Genomic DNA, 26,731 nt, shown 5'->3' with positions numbered 1-26,731 from the left:
AGTACTGGGCTGTACTTATTCACAATGCATATCAATGAGTTCAATGAAAAAAGTGAATGTGCTATATCCAAGTTTGTGGATGACTCAAAAATAGATGGGAAGGCAAGTAGTGAAGATAATAAAGAGTCTACAAAGGGATATAGACAAGTTGACCGAGTGGGCAAAAAGTTGACAGCTGCAATATAATGTAGAGAAATGTGAGGTTATGGATTTTGAAGGATGTTGTGTGGTAGATACAGAATGGTTTTATCTCCTTGTGGGAGGTTTCAGGACCAGAGGGTGTAATCTCTGAAATATGATTGCACATTTAAAACTGAGATGAGGAGAGAGTTCGTCTCTTAGAGGGTAGTGAATCTGTGGAATTCTTTACCACAAAGGGCTGTTGAGACTGAGTTGTTAAGTATATTCAGGGCTGAGATAGACAAAAATTTAATCAGTAAGTGAATCTAGAGCTATAGAGAAAAGGCAGGAAAGTAGCATTGAAGATTATCAGATCAGCCATGATCTCATTGAATGGCTGAGCAGACTCAATGGGTTGAATGGCCCACAGCTTCTATATTCCTTTATTTGATTTATTGGAGCCTCATGTTCTTATGGCCTTATGGTGCATGAGGTATTGCTATCCTTTTCCTCAGCTGTTTGCAAATGTTTGCAAATATAGTGTGCAGTTTGACTCTCCAAGTCAAAAAAAACCTGTTTTTCACATATTACTCTATTGTATTTATGGTTCCAGCTATAGATAAATACTTCTTCTAAAAAAAGTGACGCCAACAACAATGACGTTTAATTGGTAGGACACCAATTTATTATTTATATGGATTTCCCATGGAACATTTATGATGACATAATCCAATAGGCTGTATCATAATAGTTGGTGAGTTAAAATAGTTCACTTTAACATGGATAGAAAATCCCTAATTCACCATGGTCCCATGCAAGAATTTCAGCATTGATACATCAACATAACCTGCAATTCCCCTAATACCTCCAAATTGGAGAGACCACAATTTTTTAAATCACTAGAACCAACGACCTCTCAATTGAATCATAGATGCTGATCCCAAATGTTAAAAATTGCATTAAAATAGGTTTCTTCAAATGTTAAATCTCTAGCTACTGTGCTGCTTAAATGATTTTGTTTCCCTTTAAGAAAGGGATTGTGGGAAAGCTTAAAACCGCAGCTTCAAAAATGCAAGAAAAAAACTTCTTAAAGTAGACAAGATCAGAGCCCCTTATTCAGTCTTCTTTCCCTGCTGGAAGATTTTCTAAACAGAGTACAAATCCATTTTTCCAAATTCCCACTTGATAACCTTTTTTCCGTTGAAGTACATTTCCTTTGGCCTACACAAGTTATTCAGTTTACTTGTTCCTCTTTCATCCTCTCCCATCGCCTCGATGCAAACATTCCCTGTCTAAACCCGAATCCCTTATATTCACTCTGATATAGTTCAACCCGTTCAGAGATGTTACCACACACCCCTGGAGCAGGTGGGACTTCAACCTAGGCTTATCCTGGCTGAATGGTAGGGACACTGCCACTGCGCCGCAGGAGCCATTCGCCTCTGTACCATTATCACGAACCATTCGTGTTGGTTGTGTCAGAAAACGATCAAGACACGTTGAGCTGTTAGTGTTTCTGTCGGACGCAATGCCTCTCTTCCTGTAACCGCTTTTGTACATATTGCTTCCTCTTAAAATATTTTGTGTTTTTGCTTTTATATGATTGCGTTCATCTCCTCTATCTACACTCCTTTCTCTGTTCTTAACATGTCTGATTCATTTCTAACGCCCTGAAAGAGATCATCAGAAAAGATTTGGTACTGATACTAAAATCAAAACAAAATCTCCACAAAGTGCATTATCTGTCCTGAACATTCAAAACAAACTCTATGTACGTTTGTAATATCTTGAAGCGTACCCACAGGTTTAATTTTATGCTGTATCTGCCAAATCAGACCAGAAGTTGGAATATAAATTCAATTTAGGTTTCATCCTGCATTTTCTCGGTTCCCTGCGTCTCCTGTTTTGACCTAATATTCTTCCTCTAGCGAAACATGTTATATTTGGTAAACTGGGGAAGGCGATGGCCTGGTGGTGTTATGGCTGGACTGTTAATCGAGAGACCCAGGTAACATTGTGAGGACCTGAGTTCAAATCCCACCATGGCAGATGGTGGAATGGTGGGATTTGAATTCAATAATTATCTGGAATTAAGAATCTAACGATGCTCGTGAATCCATTGTCAATTGTTGGAAAAACCCAGCTGGTTCACTAATGTCCTTTAGGGAAGGAAATTGCCATCCCTTACCTGGTCTGGCCTTCATGTGACTCCAGACCCACAGCAATCTGGTTGACTCTTAACTGCCATCTGGGCAATTAGGGATGGGCAATAAATGCTGCCTGGCCAGCGATGCCCTCATCCTGTAAATAAATAAAGAAACAAGAAAATTGTCCGCTAAACTGCAGCAGCAGAATGATCTGACACCACACGTCAGGTCCCACAAAATATCACCACAGTGCCAATTTTTCGATAGTTGCTAGATGTTTCTATAAAAGATAGATACGCTTTTATAAATGCGGTAGGGTCCATTTCAATTGCAGTAACATTTTCCAAAAACACATCCAGAACCATTGCTAAAACATCGCTATAAAAATCATTTTTCCACTAATTTTCTTCAGAGGTTAAAGGTGAAAATGCTGCATTACTGTTGGTTTTTCGAGTCCTGACTTACAGGTCTTACAGTGTGTTGCATATGCAGTGTATGAAATTCTGTGTGAAGATAGCATTTAAAACCACCGCAGATATCAAAGACTTCGTAGGCGGTCGGCGTTAATAATTTAAACACATGTGACGAGCCCGAGGAATATTGTTAAACAATATTACTCAAATTGATTTGGACTCCTGAGCTAAGTTTGTCATTACGTAAGGTTAAAAGGTGCACGGAGGCCCTTTAAGCTGAAAGTCGGTTAACATTGTGTTTGTTAAAGGCCACCAAAGATTTTAAATAACAAGAGATACGGTGGCTATCACCGTTTACGCTGTTGCTAAAAAGCTGCAGGTGCGTGCCACACGCGAGTGTATTGCAAGTATAGAGAAGCTGGGCTTTCAGATCATTCAGTAAGCAGCCATCATCAACAACAAAAAAAACATAACTGGATAATTCAAATTCCTAAATCAAACTGAACTGACCAAAACTAGGCTTACGACAAGGAAATTAAGATGTTAAGCAAGTAGGCAAAAATGGAGTATAATGTGGGAAAATGTAAAGTTATTCATTTTGTAAGGGAAAACAAAAGATCAGAGTATTATTTAAATCGACGAAACCTACAACACAAAGTAACTTGGTGATACTTGTGCATGAAACATAGAAAGGTAGCAGACAGGGGCAGTAGGTAATTAGGAAGGCTTATGGAATGTGAACCCTCATTTCAAGGGGTTTGGTGAATAAAAGTAGGGAAATCTTACTACAACTGTACAAGGTGTTGGTGAGATCACATGTGGTGCACTGTGGGCAGTTTTGTCCATTTATTTAAGGAAGAGATATATTTTGATTGGAAGCAGCTCAGAAGAGAACCACCCAGATGATCCCAAATATGCAGGCTGAACAGTTGACTCCTATTGTATTTCTTAAGGTCTTATGAACTTGAGTTCAGTGCCTGGGTATTCTGCACTTGGCTGGCATGATCTCGCTGGGAAGGAAAACAAATCTGTAAAGTAAAATAAGTAAGTGTGTGTTTTTTTTAAAAAAAAAGTCTTTGAGGATATATTACAGTAACTTTGAATGTTTCTGGTTTGCAAACCTCGAATCTTGTACCGCAGTATCCAGTCATGTTCACATTGAAAACAGTAAAGTGGAAATCACTATAGACTTCGAGAACTGAAATGATATTTAAATAAAAACAACCCCAAACCAAAATTACAGCTGTTACAGGAAATCTGAGTTAAAACCAGAAAGTGCTGAAAATATCGGCCGGTCTGGAGATATCTGTGGAAGCAGAAACGGGAGGTTTCAGGTGCACGATGTCTCGTCAGAATCCAGGTTCTGAAAATAGTCATGGACCTCGTATTTTAAATCACTCCATATACATTGCTGGAAATACTCAAAGAGCCTTGTAATATTATTTTCCTCACCGACTTGCATCTTTTTTCGAATCGGTCATTTAGAAACAAAATAATTATGAATTGTACTTTTGAGTCATGGAGTCACGGCATCATACAGCACGGAAACAGACCTTTCAGTCCACGCCAAATACCATCCCAAACTAAACTAGTCCCACCTGCCTGCTTCTGGCCCATATCCCTTCAAACCTTTTTCACTCGTGTACTGATCCAAATATCTTTTGAACGATGTAATTGTACCCGCATCCACCACTTCCTCAGGAAGTTCATTTCGCGCCAACCACTGAGTCAAACAAGAGCCCCTCTTCTTTGTAAAATCTCTGTCCTCTCACCTTCAGTATGTGTCGCCTTTTCCTGAAAGCCCCCATCTTAAGGGAAAGACACCTACCATTAACTCGACGATTTTATAAACTTCTGTCAGGTCACCTGTCAACCTCCTACGCTCCAGTGAAAAAAGGTCCCACTCAGACTTTCGAATTTTCAGATACTCCCAAGAAAAAAAACCTTACCTTTCGTTTCTAAATATATCCTGTTTTACTGAAGTCTACTCCCCCCCCCCCCCGATTTTCTCCTGTTTGATGCGGAATTTGAATAGCGCCTAGGTTCAGGTTTTGAAAGTGGCAATAGCCGCTGACTTTGATGATACTTGAATATACACAAATACGCTCCCTTTCACATCAAATCCAAAAAAAAACCTCTCTCTATGAACCACATAATTTGTAAAAGTTCATTCTGAAAGTGTCAGTAGTTTCATAGTTTGCTTTTGAGTTTCAAACTATTGATTTGTTTCAAATACTTTAGGGGTAAAAGGCAAATTATTTTTTTCCCCAGATAGCCTGTAGAGTAGCTGCCTTATCCGAGATTTGTTTAAAATCATATTCTTTCTTCCCTCAACGCTGTTTATCGACTTTAACAAACCAATACATTGTGAACCAAAAATATTGTTCATACCGCAATAGATACTTTTGTTTGCATTCACACGCTATCCATGTATGGGGTCAATATTGCTGCAATTTTAGAAAAATGTTAATGAAACAGCTCCCCTGGTTCAAAAGAAATGGCTCTGCTAATGCAATGAGCAACTTACTGATATGATCATCTCATTTCTGTGATCTAACGCAACCAACTGGCATTTTTCCCCCCACAGCGTTTAGCTGAAGCAACAGGTGTGAAACTGTCTTTCAGAAATCCTCGATCCTTTTGTTTTAATGTTCAGAAACAGATTTGAAAATACTGAATCGGACGTTTTACCAGTGAGGAAAATGCACCCCAAAAATCCCCACATTCTGGGCGCTTATATCCAGTAATATTTACGTACTACGCTAACGCAATAACGGTTTTGCTATGTATCCACTAACAGGAAGTGGGCAGAGAGGCAAAGGGACGCCAGTTTTAATTATTTATCTCCACCGGTTAACTATCATTGGTCCGGATACATTCTACAAATAATGTTCACAAATTCTAAATACAAATACATTTTAGTGCAACACCCCATTTCTGTGTTTAATATCAATTTATCAGCGTTTCATTTCTAAGATTAACAATTTAAGTATTTTCGAAAAGAAGTCTGACCGTAATTGACTGCATGGTATAATTTATTACTGATTTTAACGCGCCATTGTGTATTTTTATTATTCACCTACAGTTTGAGAAATAAAAGACGAAACTTATTTTTTAAAATAATTGCGAATACAAATGACCTCGGCAGACTCAGGTCATGCCGTCAGTTCACTGTTCAAAAAATCGTGTTTCTGTTTCTGATATCATGTCACAAAATCGAGTTGATGGATTTTTTTTGGAAGATTGATATAGGGCCGGACCTTCTCTTTGATCTGACACTTGCTCCTCAAAATGACTCCCGCATTTAACAAGATGGAAGATTCACCCATTCACCCACCACCCTCGCACCCACCCCCCCCCCAACTCCACCTTTAGTTTTGAATTCTGAAATTCTGATCATATTGTTCTGCAAATGTGGGCACAACTTGAAGAAAGCAGAATTTCTGACCCAGAAAACCATTACAAAAGTCGGGGCTCAGTCATTTACTGACCAGCTACGGTGCGACGCACTTGCGCCAGTTGGTGTTTCCTTTTTAAAATAAATTATTATTAACAACTTCACACGACGTTTACATAATATCGAAGGCTCGTAACAAAAGGACGAGTCCGTGCGACGTCAGGGCTGTCTTTCGGTTTGAGACGCATTACTGCTGCCTCAGATACTGCTGCAGTCAGTTCTAATTTCGTTGCCAGTTTCTTAAATAGATACTTTAATATCGAGAAAGCCCGCTTCATGGTTTCCCCCTTTCTCAGTTGAAGGATATTCGTCTCATTAAATCACGGCTGTTAAAGCCATAACTCTCTGACCGTTTCATGGCAACATTAACGGTCTCCCCCCGCACCCCCCACGACCCACCCCTCTTCCCTTCCCAAATAATAAACGGACCGAATTTATATTTATACATTATCACAGGGACGCAGAGACCAGAGCAAAACCGTTTCGCTCTTCCAGCCCATTCAACAAGATCAGGGCTGATCTGCATTTTGATTTGTGCCTTTCCTTTGCACCCCTTGATAGTTTGCTGTGATGAAAATGTTTCCAAAACAAACATTTGCATCAATTATCGGCTAGCTAAGTTGGCAGGACGGCTGGTTTGCTACCAACTGCGCTGCAGAGGTTACCATGAAGGACTCTCCCTCTCAACCCCCGCCTCACCTGAGGCATGGTGACTCTCAGGTTAAACTAACATCAGCTCTCTCTCTCTCTCTCTCTTCCTTTTGAACGCACAGCTCTATGACTTTATGGAGCAGAGTTCCAAACTTCGGCCTCATTTGCCTGAAGATTTCACTCCTCAAAGATCAGACTCTAATTTTTACACTGTCTCCACTCGGGACTTTCCAACAGTTGCTCCCAGAGTATATTGAAAGCATTTCTTTTTCCCCAAACTACTCCTTAAGCAACCAAACCCCACGGCCTACAAGCCCAGACTGTGTAACGTCTCCTGGTAATCTGACCCTTGTACTCCAAGAATAATTCTGACATATCTGTTGCAAAAAGCTTCATAATTGTTCTCGATTAAGCAATCTCTTTCCTGCAGGTTTGAGACTGTTTCAGGAAATAGCCCGTGCTGCTTGGAAAGTATGCAACTGACAGACAACGTTCTCACCAACCTTGTATCGAAATGTATAGCATAACAGATTAGAGACACAGAGCAAAATTTAAACCAGTGTTCAACGCGATGCAAAATTCAAAAGCAACTAATTTCGGCAGGGATCAATCCCTTTGCGTCTGGAGTTATATTTTAATCATATTAATTGTTTCAATGGACAAGAATTATTTAATTTAAAGCATTGGATGTTTCTAAATTCTTTTGCATAAATTGTTACAGGGTATATTAACATGTTTTGTAACATTGAAGTATTTATTTTCGCCAATGATGCTGTGTTTTTACAGGAAATTCAGTATTTTTTTAGATTACAGAAACACCACTGTCCGGTCAGAAATCCTTCTAAACTAATATTGAGCAAGTTTTGACTGTTTCTAGAAATGAAGCGGTGTAATGTTTCTCGATTTACATCTGTAGGGGCGAGCAGTTTATTCATTGAAGTGCGCACTTCGCTGACGTTAGACACTCCGAAGTGACTCAGCGTCTCTTTATTTTTCACTGACTGTGACTAAAAGTGATACATTCTCCCTCACCGCCGATCTGAATTCACGTTTTGACTGAGACAGGTTTAAAAGAATGATGTTCTGAACTAGAACTTTTCAGAATAACTGCACAGAGAACATTCATAAACATGTCTGAAATAGCGGCGGGAATGAAATACCGATCAGTGACATGCAATCTCAAAGATCCAGCACAGGCCTGATTCAGCAAGTAATCTCTTGTGCTGCAAGAGTATGATTCTATGTTAATGTGTTTCGGTAAAAATTTAGACCTTGCAGCAGGCTTTCAGAGTAATTAAAACTAGCAGTTTATTTGCAAACTGGTATATTGGGTTTTCCAGTGTTATTAATTCACACTTTGAATGCATTTGAGAGAAAAATAATTTCTAGATCTGCCTTTATTGCTAGATAATTTTAAAAAATCCTTTTCAGTTGATAGTATAAAAGAGTCAAAAATCTAAACATTATAAGTATCACGGCAGACGGAATAAGACAACTTTTTATAACCTATCCCGGTCTCTAACGAAAAAAAGTAGTGAGATGAAAGCTCGCACTGCACTGGCCTAGACAGCGCCCATTATTACTTCACTATAACCACTAAAAGGCTCTGTTGTAAATCGCATTACCGTTTCTCCTATACCCCGGCTCTTCCCCACATTGCGAAAAATCTGGGATCGTAAAACAGAATACTGCATAGGTGATAGTCACCGTTTAAATTCCAGTTTGCTCGATTCAAAGGCCTAAAGTCTAAGGCATAAATGAAATGCTGGATGTCTGCCTCTGATAACATTATGTAATGTGTTTATGTTCACGGCTATAACCACTGCGAAACAAACACATTCATTAGCTACACTGTTCCTTAGTCTACTGTCCAATCGAGAATGCTGGGTGCGAGATAGGACTTGAATCCGGTTCTACTTGTTGGGTTTAAAGGTGGGGACACTATCAGTGCGTTACAGGAGCCCCTCCTGAAGGAATTTCTCTAGGTGGGATAAGGGACATCTGACAAAATGACAGATTCAAGTAAGTCCAACAGCAATCAGTCGGAGATAACAAAGTGTGGAGCTGGATGAACACAGCAGGACAAGCAGCATCTCAGGAGTACAAAAGCTGACGTTTCGGGCCTAGACCCTTCGTCAGAGAGCTCTCTGACGAAGGGTCTAGGCCCGAAACGTCAGCTGTTGTGTTCTTGAGATGCTGCTTGGCCTGCTGTGTTCATCCAGCTCCACACTTTGTTAGCTTGGATTCTCCAGCATCTGCAGTTCCCATTATCTCTCAAGCAATCAGTCGGAACTGTTTTAGTTCAAGTTGACATCAACTGATAGACGTTACCTGCAATTCCTCTCCCCCTTTTATTCCCTGCTTATTTATTATTGCTGGGATGCTTTTTGTGCAAATTATTTGCCACTTCTTCCTTTCCCATCATTAATTCCCTCTCAACATTGAGCTGCTTCTTCCTTTTTATATGCACGTAGAAGCTCTCACTGTCTGGTTTTATACTTTTTTTTGCTAGTTTTCTCTCACATTTTAATTGTCCCTTTTTTCAGTCAGACTTTGCGTCATTTTTATTTTGAAAAGAAGTTCCTAACCTTTTGACCTGATTGCTTATGCCAGCGGTGCTATACTCCCGATCTTTCAATGTGATTCCACTCAACCAGCTTCGTTACCCACTGATCTTTTTGGTACAGTATTTTATTTTGGAACTTTAAAAAAAACATAATATACGTGTACCTGTAGTTTAGTTTCAGCAACAGTAGACATTTAGTGACATCAGGCATTATGAAATGTAGTGGATATCAGGAAGCAGAAAATACGGGGCAGTTTGCTACTTTTTAAAAGAAAAAGTTTGGACATCTGAGTTTGGGCTCAAATATGGGACTGTTCCTTTAAAAGTAAGGTATGTGGTCCAACTATACGCTGTCCCTATTCCAGAACTTGCACAGCTAACATTCCATCCAAATTCCCCCAGGTTCGTATTTGTCCTGCTCTCGCTTATACACTCCTGCACCATTGTCCACTCCTTTGGTAACAAAGCCTTCTTCCTCAGTGGTTAAAATCTGCTTGCCTAAAACCTTCTTCTTCATTTCTCTTTTAAACAGCTTTCGAAAATTTATCTTTTTGGCAGTCATGTTGGCTAACTGGTCCCAGCCCAGCTCGTCCCCTCCCCCCACTGCATCCCAAAATCAGCCCAGCCTGTCTCTGCCTCCCTAACTTGTTCTTTCTCTCACCCATCCCTTCCTCCCACCTCAAGCCGCACCTCCATCTCCTACCTACCACCTCATCCCGCCTCCTTGACCTGTCCGTCTTCCCTGGACTGACCTATCCCCTCCCTACCTCCCCACCTATACTCTCTCCACCTATCTTCTTTTCTCCATCTTCGGTCCGCCTCCCCCTCTCTCCCTACTTATTCCAGAACCCTTTCCCCATCCCCCTCTCTGAAGAAGGGTCTAGGCCCGAAACGTCAGCTTTTGTGCTCCTGAGATGCTGCTTGGCCTGCTGTGTTCATCCAGCTCCACACTTTGCTATCCTAGATCTTGCACAATGGCTCGGTAACTATTCCATTGTTAATATTACTTATTTTTCATCTTCCCACCCATCTCTGCGCATCCCGGCATATTTCGACATGATTACTGTGATTTCTTGCTGTTGAAGAAATTCGTAGCAGCAGTTTCTAGTTTCTGAAATTTAATGTTACAAGGCCAACTGCCAAAAATGACGTAGAAGACCACTGATTAATCTGGCGCGTATGCAATAAATAAAACAATAAATCTTATTCCACTTTTTATCTTTGCGTTAGAAATGCTCCAATAGTATTCAGGCTTTAAAGATTACTGTCAAACATATGTTTCAACGTTAGATACATTAAATGTAAACAAGAATTAAAACAAAAGGCAACACAATTCAAACAGTGAGATCTATTTCTGATTTCACCCATTAAATGGTAGAGCTCACCATGAGGTACACCCACTCTTAGGTCAAATACGCTTACTGTGATGACTGTACAGTGTACTAGAGAGAAATCAGTTGAGAAGACTCCTCGTGTTTTCGATTCTGGTTTTCTCTAATCTAACCACACTGATTTACCCTTTTGGATTGTTACGAATGGACAACATATTTGAATACTATTAAGTCTTGAAACATAAGATGTACCTTCATGCAAATTGTACGTCCTTCAAATATAGGGAACTGGCTTCGGCTTCAAGTGGTGTGGTTCCAGGATCAGACTCTTCCCCGTAATGTGATAGTGAAAGCATCTCTGAGGGGCTGCTTATAGGGCTTCATCAGCAAGGCACTGGAAAATGTAAAAATAAAATTCTTATTTAAGCCTAGACATAACCTGAGCAACTTAAACATTATTTTGTTCGTCATAATATTATTGAAAAAAGGCACATTTAGTCATAATGTTTCATGTTGCATTCATTGAGAGAATACCAATGTAAGGAAAAACAACATTTATACCGCCAGAGGATGACTGACTGGCAAGTGGACTCTGATTGGTAGAAGTGTTGCTGTGGAGAATTAAGCAGTTACTGACAGCTGACAGCCTTGTTTAAACTTTAACCCATGCACGGTTCTGACTGAGTGATCAAAATTGCTCTGAGAAATGAACGAGCTTTTGACTGTCACCCGTATTGTTGATTTTGTTTTGCAAAAAACGTGCTTTATTCATAAAATAATATTTATGTACATACACGGAGGTTCTGAAGCAGTCCTACAAAGTCTTTGCATAGCAAGGCAAACATTGAATCTTACATAATTCAAAGCACATGAATGTGCAAATAATAAAGGGATATTGACCATAGGCAGGCATAAGGGATTAGTTTAATTTGAAGTCATGTTCGGCACAACATCGTGGGCCTAAGGGCCCGTTCCGTTTTTGTGGTCTATGTTCTATTCCTTGCAGTTGTAAAGGCCAAAGTAATTTCTTACTTACGTCGCACACTATTAGAAACGGGGGCATTGTGTGTACGTGCTCTTTCTATATGCAAAGAACTTACGTATGTAATTTACATATTGCATTAATAACAAACTACTTCGTGTATGAGTCTTAAATATGACTTTTTCAGAACTCACACTGACGTGAAACACATTCTCTTTCTCTAACAGCAGATGCTGTCTGACCTGTTGACATTCTGTGCGCTTGTTTACAATTTTACAGGCTTAATTCTTAGCGTGGTACTACGTTTTGTTTTTGTTGTTAAAATGAATGCACTAGCTAATTTATCACTTGTTTGTAGTGCCTGTGAGCTCAAACTAATTATGTTATCTACATGTTAGCGAAAATGTAAGATAATGAAAGAACTCTGTACACATTGCAACCTTGTTGGGACAATGTTCAATTTGAAGTAAACTGCGACTGTAAAGTTTTGATGGCAGTCTCTTTTTTCCAGTCCTGTAGTTGCTTTCTAACAGTTTGTCATCACTTTGGTGCATTTGAGATGGGTGGGAACATGGCCTCCTTTGTAAATTATTTGATTAAATAAATATTTTCACCAAACATCCACAAAATAAAGCATAGACACACTAAATGAATTACCTGAATATATTAGGAAACCTGCTTGCAGATCTCACTTTTAGCAAAATTGCGTCAATTGTGTTAACTATTGACATTACCTTAGCTTTCCCAAGATTTTGAGATAATTAGGGAAGTAAACTAAGAAGTAACACTATTTACTGTCAATTCAATCTTAATCTGTTTGTTTCAATGCACACAGCAAAAGTATCATGCCAATTTATAATTTTGAACAATTAGGATGATTAATACTTGACTTCGTTTTGAGAGCTTTTAAACATATGATTAGTAAAGGTCAAGAAGTAAACAAATATTAGAATTCTAACTAAATTTATTTGAAATATATCTCCTGAGGGTTAATTCAATCTACTATGGCCCATCTGACATGCTAAACTTTAAAACAACATTTTTAAAACAGTACAACACAACTTAGCAATGAACTGGCTTTGCAGCCAGGATGTGGGGAGATACTGATGTCAAACTGGGGTGGACAAAGTCAAAAATCACATGACACTAGGTTATAGTCTAACAGATTTATTTGAAAGCGCAAGCTCAGCTCCTTCCTCAGGCATAGTGTGAGAGATGGGATATGACACAAACTTTAAAAGCAGAAAGGTGGCCACCCCAAAACTGTCTGCCTCTTGTTGAATTTTATTCAATTACGAAGAAGTCTATTGATTAAAATGCAAAATCTAGAATCATTCATGTCATTGTCCTGAGATAATTAAAGGTTTTTTTAATGTATAAAAGAGGCTACATCTCAGGTCAGACAACACATTTTAAGTCTGGGTTGTTGTTTAAAATCCATCTATGTTTTAAAGTGGGGCCAAGTTTTAGGTTTTTGAGCAACACAGAATGTATCTACAACTACACAATCTTTCTCGCTCTCCCTCACACACACACACGCACACCCACACACACACACACAGTGTCTCTCTCTCTCACACACACACACACACACACACACAGTGTCTCTCTCACACACACAGACACAGTGTCTCTCTCTCTCTCTCTCACACACACACACACACACACACACACACACACACACACACAGAGTCTCTTTCTCTCACACACACACACACAGTGTCTCCCTCTCTTTCTCACATGCAGACATGGACACGGACACACACACACGCACACAGGCACATCCGTGAATTATTTCATCCAAGATGTTGCTGTTGTTGTAGATACATTCTGTTTTGCTCTAAAAAACCTGACCCTAGTTTAAAACATAGACTGATTCTAAGCAATACCTCACACCTAAAATGATTGCTTGACCTGAGATGCCACCTCTTGCAGACATTGATGAAATCTTTAATTATCTCAGGACAATGATTTGAAAGGAATCTGGATTTTGAATTTTAATCAATGGTCTCCTTCCTAACTGATTAAAGTTTCAACAAGAGGTGGCCAGTTTTAGATTTGTTACCTTTCTGCTTAGAAATTCTGAGTCTTATACGCTCTCTCTCACACTATGCCTGAGGAAGGAGCTGAGCTCAGAAAGCTTGCATTTTCAATTAAACTAGTTGGACTATAACCTGGTGTCAGAGGATCTTTGTTACCTAGTTGTGCAGGCTTATTATTGAAATGATAAATAGTTACTGGTTTCTGATATCTCTTCAAACTCATTATCAATAGTTTAATTGTTAGAAAAAGGAATAAACACTACCAAACTATCCTTATCTACTCCTAACAGAAAGAATAAAAAATGGTTGTCTTGTAACACGTAAACCTGTCCTTATCAACTGCCTTTATAAATTTTATTACTTAAGTATGGCTATTGGAGATAAGTATCATTCAAGTGCTAATGAGCGATAATTAATCAAATTCTTAGTCTACTTTCAGATCATAATAATTAGGTAAAACATTTTCCACCCCAACAGAAAGGAGATAATGCAATGTTACCACAAGATCGTAAGAGATATTAACAGCAGGAGGCCATTCAGCCCCTTGAAGCTAGTCCACCATTCAATAGGATCATGGGTGAGCCACATTCTTAATGTCCACTTTCTGCACTTTCCCTGTAACCTGCGCCCCCCCCGCCCCAACTTGAAACAATTTATCTTTCTCAGCCTTAAATGTACATAAGGGCTCTGACTTCTTATCTCCCTGTAGCAAGGAGTTTCAAAGTCTCACAACTCTCTAAGAGAAGAAATTACTTCTATCCCAATCTTAAATTGGTCCCCCTTTATTCTGAGACCATACCATCTGGTCCTAGACTCTCTCATGAGAAAAAAAATTGTCTCAGCATTTACCCTCTCAAGCACCTTAAGAATCCTATATGTTTCAATGAGATCAATTCTGATTCTTCTAAACTCCAGTGGGTAGAGTCTGACCCTGTTCAGCCTTTGCTCAGAAGACAATCCCTCTGTACCGGGGATCATCCTGTTGAACCTTCTCTGAATGGAGTCCAATCAAATTATACCTTTTCTTAAATCAGGAGACCAAACCTGCTTTCAGTATTCCAGCTGTGGTCTCACTGGCATCTTGTACAGCTGCAATAAGACTTCACTACTCAAATACCCAAAGTCCCTTGAAATCAGGGCCAATATTCCATCAGCCCTCCTGGTTACCTGCTGTACCCGAGTGCTAGCTTTCTGTGTTCCATGCACAAGTCATCCCAAGTCCCTGTGCATTACACTTTTCTGAAGCGCTTCTCCACTTAAGTAGTACTCAATTCTTTTGTTTTCCCTGAACAACTTCACATTTCCCACATTATACAGCATTTGCTAACTTTTTGCCTAGTTAGTTAACCTAGCAATATTTCTTGTAAACTGTGTGCATCTCTCTTGCAATGTGCCATTCTATCTACTTTGTGTCACCTGTAGATTTGGCTACAGTATGTTGACATTAGAAATCATCTTATTCAAAGCATGCTTAAAAGGGGTGAATGGGATTTAGAGAGGGTGATGGAGTTAGTGAGAGGGTAGCAATGTGGGGGAGAAGACAAATCAGTTTCTGAGGAGACTTGTTAGATGGGTTAACTGACATTCCTTATCTGCCTATTGTGACATGCATGGGCAGGCATAGGTTGGCTGAACGTGAGTAATCAAAGACTAAGCGCTTTGAAAGGAGAAAAATCACTCACTGCATTGCCTGTGTTCCTTGTAAAATTGAATAATTTACAAAATTAGAATCATAGTCATAGAGCTGTTACAGCATGGAAACAGACCTTCACTCCAACTTGTCCATGCCGACCATATATCCTAAATTAATCTTGTCCCATGTGCCAACATTTGGCTCATATCCCTCTGAGCCCTTCCTATTTGTATATCTATCCAGATGTACAGGCCTCCACCACTTCCTCTGCCAGCTCATTCCATACACAAACCACCCTCTATATAAAAACGTTGCCCTTTAGGTCCCTTTTAAATCTTACCCCTCTCATGTTAAACCTATAACCTCTAGTTCTGGACTCTCCCACCCCAGGGAAAAGGCCTTGGCTATTCACTCTATCTGTGCCCCTCATGATTTAATAAACTTCTATATGTCATCCCTCAGCCTCCAATGCTCCAGGGAAAACAGTCCCAGCTTATTCAGCCTCTCCCTAAAGCCCGAACCCTTCAAATGTGGCAACATCATTGTAGATCTTTTCTGAACCCCTTCAAGTTTCACAACATGCTTCCTGAAGCAAGGAAATCAGAATTGGACACAGCGTTCCAAAAGCAGCTGAACCAATGCCTGAAAAGCTGCCACATGACCTTCCAGAGATAATGGGAACTGCAGATGCTGGAGATTCCAAGATAATAAAATGTGAGGCTGGATGAACACAGCAGGCCAAGCAGACCTTCCAACTCTTATACTCAAGGCATTGACCATTAAGGGCAAGCATACCAAATGCCTTCTTCACTATCTCAATTACCTGGGTCTGACATTTGTTGCATCCACCACCTTTCCTCTGAATGACTCAGAAATTTTTTATGAGATAAAGAAGATATATTATAAACTTGTGCTTCACATCCCATCCTGATTGTGTACAATTAGACTAATTTTTGCAATCCTGATACGAACATCAAGGATATTTTGTACTCCTATGTGGTCAGTTGCTTAAGTTTCTAGTTCACACAATTAAATCCTGAACAAACACTGGGAATAAACATTTAATATTATTTTGTTACAGTCAATTATTCACACTTGAAAAAGTATCTACAGAGCAATTTTAGATTAAAATTAAAATTGAAACTTTTATGTTTCAGTTTGATTACTTAGTTCCTCATTTCCTCTTTCATTATTTCAATGTTAATTATTTTTTTCTTTCTTCGTATTACAACCTGATCAATTCTAAACTTTTTAACTGAATATTTGTTTTAACAGTAAGTAATGATCTCAAGAAATTAGCTTGAATCCCACAGAGGTAGCTGAGGGAATTTGAATTCAATTACTTCAACAAATCTGGAATAAAAAGAATGAGTAACTGTAATCTTGACTGTGTAACTTCTGGAATGCTAAAACAAACCTCCCCAAGATTAACTAATGCTTTTCAGGAAAATAAATCTGCCAGCTTTACCCCATCTGGTCTAAATGTGACTAAATATGTGTAGCATTGTGGCTGACGCTTAACTATCCCCTGACACTCAGCTTTATCAAGCAAAAGTCAATGCAAACGTCAAATAAGAATAAAACAGGATGCCCACATAGTGCCAAAGTATTGGATGAGATAAGGCCATGCCCAGCCCAGTTGATGCTGCATAACCTTTGATCCAAACACAGACAAAAATGCTGAACTTAAGAAATTAAGTGAGAGTGACTGCCCTTACATTGAGGCATTAACTGTGTCTGAAATCAAAGCACTCCATTAAAATTGAAGTCAATGAGAATCAGGGGGAAAACTGTCAAATGACTAGAATCACACTAGCACGGTGGAAAATGGTTGTGATTTTTGTAGGCAAGTAATCGCAATATCAGGACTTTGCTGCAGAGTTCTTCAGTGTGTTGTCTGAGCCTGAACCACTTTGTACTGCTTCATTACTAACCCTAACCCTAACGCAGGTGCCAGGCAATGACCATCTCCAGCTGACAAGATTCTAACCTTCTCCTCTTGACATTCAGTGGTATAAAAATTACTGAATGTCCTACCATCAACATCCTGGAGATTATCATTGTCCAGAGATTTTGCTGGACCAACCCCTTAAATACTGGATTGCAAGAACAGGTCAGACACTGAGAATTATACATTTGGCAAATCACCTTTTGGCTCCTTTCTATGTCTGCTAGCTATAAGGAACAAATCAAGAGTATGTGGAATACTCTGCACTTTTCTGGATGGATCCAACTCTAACAATACTCAAGAAGCTCAACACCAGGCAAATCAAAGCAGCAACCTTGATAGGAATTCCATCCACCATCTTCAATGTTCAATCCTTGCCAAACAGTAGCAATTCTCTGTTTAATCTACTCGATACAGAGCAGCAGTTTGCCAATATGTTTTTGACAGCATGTCCCACATCCATGGTCTCTAGTAACTAGAAGAACACATTGAAAGACCACCACCAGCAAATTTCACATCAAACTGTGTACAATCCTGACTTGCAACTATCTTTTCATTCCTTTACTGTTGCTGGACCAAATTCATGAAACTCCTTTCCTCCCTCACATGTACCTATATCACATGTAGTTTAGCATTTCAAGACAGGAGTTTACATTTTCAAGAGGAATTCAAAATAGAAAATGAATGCTGATCTTAACAGTGATGTCCATATCCCATTGATGGATAGTAGAATCTCTTTCGTTTATCTCCTTTCAACAGTTTTCTTTAGCCTACAACTTGGTTACTTGGAAGAATTACAAATTTTCAGCAAAATGTAAGAGTAAGTTTTACATCTGATCTTGTCGCACTATAACTGTGTCCAAGTCAATATATGTGGGAAAATCACAAGTAAAATGTAGCCACCAGCTGTCAGATCATGCTGACAGTATATGAACTATTGAACATGTTGCAGTGTTGGATTATGGAAAAAAAGTAAAAATGGAATATTTTTGAAATTTTTCAACATAGTAATAGTAACTAAGTATAACTGTAAAACATACTTCATTTCTTTTGAGTTCGTATTTTGTTTCATGACATTCAGATTTAGACTATTTTATTACTTCCTTCAAAGTTTACTATACATTTTTAGAATTTGGATTACTGCAATCTGCAAATTATGTTCATAATTTTGTTTCACTTTTACTGAGAATTTATATACATTTGTAGACCAGGAACTGCTGTTGTGCTAATTAATTTTGCATTGTAGAGTACCCATTGAGTTGCTATTTAGAGTTTGGAATATGCGCAACTCTATTAGGAAATCATAACAGTGTCAATTTTATGTTGGAGGAGTTTCCTGCATATGATTACATTGTGTTGCTAGTGAACCTCTTGCAGAGTTGTTTGCAGTCAGGCACAAAAACAAGTGAGCACAAAGCGAGACAGAATGGATGAAAGATCCGGAAGTGATTGAGGATTGACACTGCAGACACCAGGGAAGGATGACAAAGCAAATAAAATGGGTTACAGCGCCATCTCTGGAGCAACAGGAATGAAAAATATCACAACTGTATTGCCCATCAATTTTAATATCAAGAAAACAAGAACCTACATTTATACATTATTGCTGGACATCTCGGAGTGCTTTACAAATGAATAAAGTTGTTTATGAAATGTAATCAATCTATATGCACATTGTCCCTCAAACAGACATACTGATTAGACAATAGTTTTCAGAATTTTGATCAAAGAATAAAAAAATTAACCATACAACAAGATAATTCCTCTTTCAGTTTTGTCATGTGCTCTTTCACATCCATCTTAGAACGAAGATCATGCCTTGGTTTATGTTTTATTCAAGAAATGGCGCTCCTGACAGTAAAATAGTCACCCAGCAATGCACAAGTCACTGATGAAAGAGTTGAATACACAGTTTCCAGTGCACCACAACCGATCCAAACTGAACTTTAGATTTATTTTGTATTTGTTTCTAGATTTACATGGAATTGCCAGTGATCAAATTGAACCTTTCATACATGCAAAGAATTTGCTGTAGCACTGACCTTTAAAGTATATCACAGAAGCGTGGTAAAGCCATTAACCCTAGGGTTTCTAGTATCAATATTAAACTTACTAGCAATGTACTGCAAATTATTTACTGTTAAATTTGCAATGATTAAAAATTGTGATACAATCCATTAAGCACAAAATCATGCAACATCAATTATTTGCTGATCTCTTCAGTGGGAGCATAACAAAAAAGGGTCATAACAAGACAAAACCACTCCATACACTTGCTATAATCATGCAGATAAGAAAACCCTGCTCACGAATGGACTACACAGTGTGCAGTTCTTGATAGGTATGAATTTAGCTGGTCTCTATCACACCAACACTATGGCCAATCTGGCTTAGAGAGAAAAATATCATCAGTGTTTCCACTTCTGATTACTATGCAATGATTAGCTGTAATGTTCCTGCGGTGGAACAGTCTAACTAGGTTTAGCCACAAAGAAAGGCAATGTGAGTGAACTGCTGAAGGGCATATTCTGTCTGCCGAAAGAACCACTGTCTGGTGTGAACCAATGGCAACAGTGACAGAGAGGAAAGCAGACAGCTAGATTGGACTGTATCCCAGATGGTAATTATACAGACTTTAGAGGTCAGATAAAAGTTACAAACCCTCAATATTCACTCTTCCACTTTAGACAATTATCTCTGTCTTTAGTAATATCGCTGTTTCATCATGTCACTGAACATATACACACACATAATAAAACCTCTGTAGATCAGATACTGGTACCATGTTGTTGAAGACTGAAGCAATCTAATTTTATTGCCTTGTCTATTGCCTTAACACTTTCAGCTAAGCTATTAATCACATCTGTATTCAATGTGGCCATCATTTGCCAAGAAGAAAAATAGATTTTGTTTACATCAGGTATTCACTAGATAGTAGAGCTGATAACACAGTTTAAAACAGCATTCAACATAGGTTGACAAATATTCAAAAGTCAATTGAGTTTTTTTTAATATTTATGGTATCACTTGAGTCCTTTGCTTGAGTTATAGACAATTTGAATTTGCCCAAATACCTGTTGCCCCAGATGCCAGTGAAAACATTAAGTACTGCAACAGTAGGTGATGTTGTATGGTGTTTAAAAATGAAATAATTCCTGGTACAAACCGGTTAACTTACCTTTTTGCTGGTCACAGAATTTTGTTAATAATCTCTGTGTTCAATCTTTCTAAGTAAACAATTCAAATTCAATTCAAAGAGCTTTCTTCTGAGTATAAATGGTAGAAAATTTTGGGACTAATTTTACATGTGACATTTGCATGTCCGTGCATGTTCAGAAAAATAGATGATTTGTCAAGATTATATAAAGCATAATGAAATCATCACAGGCCAATAAAACAGAAAAATTGCCAGAAATCTTAAATTTACACTCACTATAAAATATATCTTATTTTGTTTCAGCCCTGCAGAATTAGCCTTGTTCTTCATTCCTCAAATTTTGAATCAAAAATACAGGCTAACAATATTGAATGTGCTTTACAAGAAAGATTCACATTTATTTTAAAATTCTGGCTTGATCTGCACATATCTCAAAGGGGCGGCACAATGCAACAGTGGTTAACCCACAGTGCCAGGAATCTGGATTTGATTCCAGACTTGGGTGACTGTCTGTGTGGAGTCTGCACATTCTCCCTGTGTCTGCTCTGTTTCTACCGGGTGCTCCAGTTTCCTCCCACAGTCCAAAGACGTGCAGGTAGGGTGGACTGGCCATGCTAAATTTCTCCATTGTGTCCAGGTATGTGCAGGCTAGGTTAACTGGTGTAAATGCAGGGTGGTATTGGTGGGACCCTCCTTGGAGGGTTGGTGCAGATTTGATGGGCTCAATGGTGTTTATCTTCCCTGTGTGGACTCTATAATATCTCATCTTACAACCACAGTAACATTTGGTACTGAAAATTGATGCTCAGCAACATAAGTGGTGAATGGTGAGGTGTGACACTGTTAATGACAAGTTGTGAGTTCAAATCTAACCAACACAAGCTTTAAAATTTAATTCAACCAATTTTTTAACCTATAGCAGAGAATAAAAACATGAATTTTGCCTGGTTTTTTAAAAAACTGGTTCATTAATAGAGCCAGTTTATCCTTTTTAATATAATAATATTGTACTAATATACTCTGAAGTGACCGTCAGCTTTAACCAGCCTCGAAGATTAGGAAAAAGATGGAGTTAGTGACAGTGAGTCATTACATAATTTTACACCGTATTGAAGAACCATCTTTTCTAAAATTGCAACAGCTCAAAATGAAAACCCATTGCCATCTTTTTAACACCGCAAGATGAAAGAGCAAACTAGCCTGCATCACTCACTCAGGAAAAAAGCTAAAGACAGTTTCACTAAAATCTGCAGTTTGAGACAATGTTAAAAATAGGGATTCAGCTTCACAGCTAATGTAAATAAACTAAGCACAGAGGGTGGCTGTGCCCAAGTTGAGCAGAATTGTCAGCACACCCGATCACCATTATTATTTGGAAGGCAATAGGTTGCACAAAAAAAGTGCATTTTAGCTAATTAGCTTTTTCTTTATTTATTCACTGGGTGTGTGTGAAACTGACTAGGCCAGCATTCATTGTCAATCCTGAATTACCCAGAGGGGTATTGAAAGTCAACTCACATTGCTGTGAGTGTGGAGTCTTGTGTCGGCCAGGCCAGACAAGGACGGCAGAGTGCGTTCCTTGAATTGAGCTAGTGAGCAGATAAGGTTTTCTGACAATCAACAGTGGAATCATGATTATCAGTATATTCTTAATTCCACATTTTTCTTTAATTGAATTCAAATCCCACTATTTGGCATAGTGGGATTCAAACCCAGGCTCCCCAGAATATTAGCTGAGTTTTGCAATTAAAACCTAGTGATAATAACGAGGCCATTGCCTCTCCTATTAGGTACTAATAAAGCAAATAACTCATTTACCATTAATTATTTCCACTTCTACAAATTATCAAGGCTAATTGTTAAATTGTCAATATTTCTGAAGTGGTTTATTAGTTGTGTTGTATTACTTTATGCACTTTTTAGTCATCATTACGAGTCACATGTTTATTAAATTTGGAAAATTGAATGTTCAGGTTGTTAAACTTAAAAAGAACCCTCTCATGTAATTGCTGCAACTACTTTATTCCCCCTACTGAGAATGGACTGTTCCACAGATGATGATGCGAGTTGCTTCCTGGATGATGAGTGCAATCTACTTAAATTCACTGAAATAGCATAACAGAAATATTGCAAAAACTCCTCAGTTATCCAATTTGAACAATGTACTATCAGGACAAGGCTGGTGTAAAATTATGTAATGAACAGTCAATAAAATTAAAATATTAGTCCTAATTCGCATTGAGTGATCTACGTTAGCCATGACATTAAGACTGTAATGTCAGAATATGCATTTAACTAAATTCTGTGCGAGGTAAATTATTTGCTTTGCTGTGCAGAAATCTGTAGAATTTTTCCACAACAATCAAATTATGATTGATATTGTTAAACACCACATGATGCTTCACAATAACATTTTCCAAACAAAGTTTGATACTTGGCCAAATAGGGAGATATTTTAATTGGAAAGAGGCAGATTTTAAACAATATCCTGAAGAAAGAGAGAGTGTTGAAAAGGTTTAGAGAAGGAAAACATTAGACAGCTTAGGTTCTAGGCAACTAAAGACACAATCACAATGTTACAGCAATTCAAAACAGAAATACTTAAAGCAGTTCAAAAGTAAAGGACTGCAGAGATGTCTGAGGTTATAGGATTGTCAAAGTTTATTGAAATATGGAGTGACCAAGTGATGAAAGTATTTAAAACAAAGATGAGAAGTATAAAATTAGGGAATTGCTGGACCAGCTGAGACCAAGTTCATGGGTGAACAGAACTTGGCATAAGTTAGGATGGGGCAGCTGAGTTTACAGGGAAGTAACAGTGGAGTCATCAAATCATAAGTAATTACACTCGTTCTACTATACATGTGTGTATGATAGCTCATGAAGCTATTAATGTGGGTCCAAAGACACTTGGGTTCAGGGATGTCCAAAGAGACTTGCCGGTTCAGGAGTGTGGATCTTTAAAAATGACACAAACAGGTGCAGAAAATAATCAAGAAAGCTAATGGAATGCTGGCTTTATATCTAGGGAATTGGAGTATAAGGTCACCGATGTTGTGCTGCAGTTATACAAAACCCTGGTTAGAACCTACTTGGAGTACTGTGAACAGATCTGGTCACCATACCTTAGGAAGGATATACTGACCCTGGAATAGTACGGGGTACATTTATAAAAATGGTTCCTGGACTTCAGATGTTAAGTTATGAGGAGAGATTGCACAAATTAGGTCTATTTTATCTAGAATTTAAAATTAAGAGGTGATATCAACAAAATCTTCAAGATATGAACAGGAAAAGACAGGGTGGATAAAAATAAACTATTTCTACTGGTTGGGTTGGGGGTACAGCTTGAGAATCAGGGCCATACCATTCAGGAGAGACATTATGAAGCACTTCTACGCGCAAAGTGTGATAGATGCTTGGAACTCTCTTCCACAAAGGGCAGTAGATCAATTGTTCACTTTAAATCTGAGATTGATAAATTTGCGTTAAGCAGAGGTATTAAGTGATATGGGCCAAAGGGAGATATAAGGAGTTAGGTCACAGCTGATCTGTGACCTCAATGAATGGCAGAACAGTTTTGACAGGCTGAATGGTCTACTGCCGTTCCTGTGCCCCTGTGTAAGTTGCTGAAGTATTCTCTCAGTTGTTTCTCTCTTCCTTTCAGTAGTTGAACTGTATTGCGGAAGACCCAGGAACAGGCCTCCTGCCAAATTTATTGACCACGGCGAACAAGGTCAAAGGAGAACAAACAGCCATGAAACAGGGTGAAATTAGAGAAAAGAAATCCCAAAATTAATTCTGAAGAACTCCAGTGAATTATTTAAATTTGCATCTGCCTAGATAATCCATCTCACCAGTCACCAGATGAGACTAAAATTCTCCAAAGCAGGGGCCCAGGGAAGTCCCTTAAGTTAGAATATTTTTTAAAAAGTAATTTAAATGATTTCTATCTTTCTCAGGATTTAGGATATTGAAGTCAGCTGCAATAACTCAGTGACCGTAGGGCATTTATTATTTAACACTCCTTGACATAGGAAAAATAGAAAAATTAATTACTTGTGCCACCCTTGTGTCCCGATCTTTGAGCTAGAAGGCCTGGGTTCAAGTCTCACCTGTTCCAGAGGTCTGTCATAACATCTCTGAACAGGTTGATTAGAAACTATCTATGCTGGCTACAGGACTTCAATATCCATTACTTTTAGTAATTACTTTACATTACTTTAAGTCCTCAAGCATGTAGCTGCTGGACTGGGTCTACAGAAGGTGATAAGGGAACCAATAAAGGGGAAACTGTTACTGTCCTTATCCTCACAAAACAACCTATTGCAGATGCATCTATCAGTGACACTCTCAGTAGGAGTGACGACACAATCCTTGTGGAAACTAAGAACCATCTTCACATTGAGGATTGTGCCAGTAACTATCACTGTGCTAAATGGGACAGATGCTAAACTGATCTATCAACATAAAACCAGTCATCCATCATGTGTCATGTGCTATAAGCAGCAGAATTGTATTCAAATGCAATCCGTAAACACAAGGCGCAGCATATCCCTACTGTACCATTAACACCAGGCTGGAAGCTCAAACCTGCTTCAGTAAAGAGCGCCAGAGGGCATGCCAAAAGCAGCACCAGGCAGAGCTAAAAATGGTATGTCAACCAAGTAAAACTACAACTCCGAACTACTTGCATGCCAAACAGTAGAAGCAACTGATAATAGACAGGACTGAGCAATTCCATAAAGACAGTGGCTCAGTGTGGGATGTGGGGCAGCATGGTGGCTCAGTGGGTAGCACTATTGCCTCACAGCTCCAGGGACCCAGGTTTGATTCCACCCTTGGTGAATGTCTGCATCACTGTGTATGCAGGTGCTCCAGTTTCTTCCCACAGCCCAAAGGCGTGCAGGTTAGGTGGATTGCTAAATTACCCACAGTGTCTCAGGATGTGCAGAATAGGTGGGCTCACCATAGGAAACCCACGATTACAGGTAGGAGGTTGTGTCTAGATAGGTCGCCCTTCGGAGGCCGGTGTGGACTCAATGGGACGAATGGCCTGTTTCCACATTGTGGGGATTCTATGGCATTAGATTCAAGTTTGCACATCCAGTCGTGAATGATGGTGGAAATTAATCATCTAACAGGGGAGTTGATGGCCTAGTGGAATTATGGCTAGACTTTTAATCCAGAAACTCAGCTAATGTTCTGGAAAAACTGAAAGAACTGCGGATGCTGTAAATCAGGAAGAAAAACAGAAGTTGCTGGAAAAGCTCAGCAGGTCTGGCAGCACCTGTAAAGAAAAAAATCAGAGTTAATGTTTCGGGTTCCAGTGACCCTTCCTCAGAACTAAGTTCTGAGGAAGGGTCCTGACCCAAAAAATGTCAGCTTTCCTGCTCCTCTGATGCTGCCTGGCCTGCTGCGTACATCCAGCTCCACACTGTGTTAACTCTGACTCCAGTATCTGCAATTCTTAATATCTCCTGCTTACTCATGTCTCTGTTATGAAGTTGGATGGAGTAATTGTGAAGTGGAAGGTAGGAAGCGGGAAAAAAAAAGGCTCCTTTAAGAGATTTGCATTTTGTGCTTAGAAACTTTTCAAATTTCTATGCCTGTGAGCAGCAGCTGAAGTTGCCAGTACTGGGAGCCTCAAAAAGTGAAACAAGCTCTTCAACAAAGCCTTACAGGTGTCAGGCAAAACAACAGTCTTGTTTTGACGTTGTGACAACCAGTTTGAATTCAGCGAATCAATTTAAAACGAAGCACCCAGAAACAGAAAGCCAATTGAATTTAAATCTGAAGGTGTTGACAACCAGAAACCAATCATATTATAAGAATTTGATTACGTCATTATGGGTATGTAAGACGAGGGCATTTGGAAAATCAGGGAGAGCTGACTTCTGTCTGAAAGAGAGAGTCAACTGCCACCTGCCAGAGTTAGCACCATTCAGCTCTCAGAGAAAGCTTATCTAATTAATTATAGGTTCTATGGTATTTTAGCTCAAAGTCCTCATTGAAGAAATTATAGAGATAGAACATCCCTGACAGCGGAATTAATGGAAGAGGCATTTGTGACGACAGTGGAAATGACAGAATATTCTGGAAGACAGTCTTTGTGAACTTTGAGAGATGATGTCATAATTTATTGCTTCTTATTAATTGGGTTTATATTAGTGGGACTTGTGTTTTTATTTAAACAGCATTCCAATAGAATTTAGACCAGTTAGGGAGTCATTAGTAGCCTAATGGATATAGTTGGTTTGTTAGAAATTTTGTTAATTTGTTCA

The 26,731-nt window shown here is 38.9% G+C and overlaps 1 protein-coding gene across 4 annotated transcripts in view; it reads right to left on the bottom strand.

Moving 5' to 3' along the window:
• cdkn2a/b (cyclin-dependent kinase inhibitor 2A/B (p15, inhibits CDK4)) overlaps positions 1-26,731 on the bottom strand; it is a 132,108-nt gene that overhangs the window by 33,732 nt on the left and 71,645 nt on the right. For all 4 annotated transcript variants that reach the window (XM_059642890.1, XM_059642893.1, XM_059642882.1 and 1 more), the window contains exon 2: positions 10,938-11,079. The gene's annotated coding sequence lies outside the window, so the exon portion shown is untranslated. The remainder of the gene's footprint in view (positions 1-10,937; positions 11,080-26,731) is intronic.

This window comes from Stegostoma tigrinum, chromosome 3 (genome assembly GCF_030684315.1).
Source record: "Stegostoma tigrinum isolate sSteTig4 chromosome 3, sSteTig4.hap1, whole genome shotgun sequence".
Taxonomy (NCBI): Eukaryota; Metazoa; Chordata; class Chondrichthyes; order Orectolobiformes; family Stegostomatidae; genus Stegostoma; species Stegostoma tigrinum.
Note: the sequence above shows the minus strand (reverse complement) of the source record. Positions and strands in the feature narration are given on the sequence as shown.